Below are 1,424 nucleotides of genomic sequence, written 5' to 3'. Positions count from 1 at the left end.
TCTTCAAACTATTATAAGTTATTCTGTGCTATTTTAATAAATAATTTTAACCTAATTATATCAATCTACTTTTAAGTTAGTGAGGTAAACCAGAGCTGCGAAATCTCTGTGATCTGTGAAAATACCGCGGTTTAGTTTGTACAAGTATTACAAGTAGATGGAATGGTGCCTATAGGATGTGGTTCGATATTAATCACAGTCCTGGTATTCTCTAGAAAAGGGATGCAAAGCTGATTTCAAAACTCCAGTAATGTTTCGGTTAATCTTGGTTGACTCTTAAAGAGTCTAAGTACATTAAATTCATTAAAAAATCTACTTGAAAATGACTATGGTATTTATCGGTTTGATGAAATACTGATTGATAATTTAGTCAAATAGTGACGTAATAAAGGGTCTTTTATTAGAGAACCGCTTGGATGTAATTGGTAACCAAGAAGACCGTACAGACACAGATTTACAAAATATAGTATAATAATATAATATATAATAAGTAAGTATATATAATAAATAAGTAATATATAATAAGTATTCTGTAAATCTGTGGTACAGTACAGAGGAGAGATAGCTTGGCTGTGCTGGGTTAGCCGAATTCTGTATGGCAAGCTCGCTACCCCATAATGTTATTTGCGTACTGGCGTTTTCGCAGTAGTGTAGTGTGCAATTTTAAATAAAATTAACACGTAAACAACCACGAAACATGCGGACGGAACATGTGTGAACATGGACACATAATAGCAGTAAACCAGTAACGATTTCAACAAAAGAAAATAGTTTGGAATTAGAATTAAGGAAAAAACAGAGGCTATTACTAGGAGTACTCATGAATTGGTAACTGACGAAAATAAAAAACTCATCATCGGGGATTATCAAGTTTTAAATAAAAATAAAACAAAGTCCTAGTATGTTTTAGTTTTATTAGCGCAACATTATCTTTTTAGTTTTATCAATTTTTTGTAGGCAAAAGAAAGAGATCTTATAAAGGAAACATCGAGAAATTCAATCCATAAGCCCCATACAAATAAAAATATAAATAAACATTTCTTGACAAATGACGTTAATGACATTTCATCACACTAATGATACCACCTAATTACGGTGTATCTGGGTGTGCACACGGTGGAATTTCGGAACGGGAACCAGGGTGCAGGTGCACACCAAGGTGAGTTTCTGATTTTTGAACGCCTAAGACGTTATACTGGGTGTGCCGTTTCTGAACAGTGCGATGTTTGGGGCAACATAGAAAATATCTCTCCTGTTTCCAGTCTTCTTGACCCTGCCTTTCCTCGTCTAACAATCAGCTGATACATAAAAAAAAGTGACAGATGACAGTGATGTTCCGTCAACCATCAGCGTTACCAACAGGACAAATAAAAATTTCAAAATATATTAATTTGCAATAATTTTGATATTACCGTTAGCGAAGC

The sequence above is a fragment of the Anthonomus grandis genome, chromosome 13 (assembly GCF_022605725.1).
Source record: "Anthonomus grandis grandis chromosome 13, icAntGran1.3, whole genome shotgun sequence".
In the NCBI taxonomy this organism is placed as follows: Eukaryota; Metazoa; Arthropoda; class Insecta; order Coleoptera; family Curculionidae; genus Anthonomus; species Anthonomus grandis.
Note: the sequence above shows the minus strand (reverse complement) of the source record.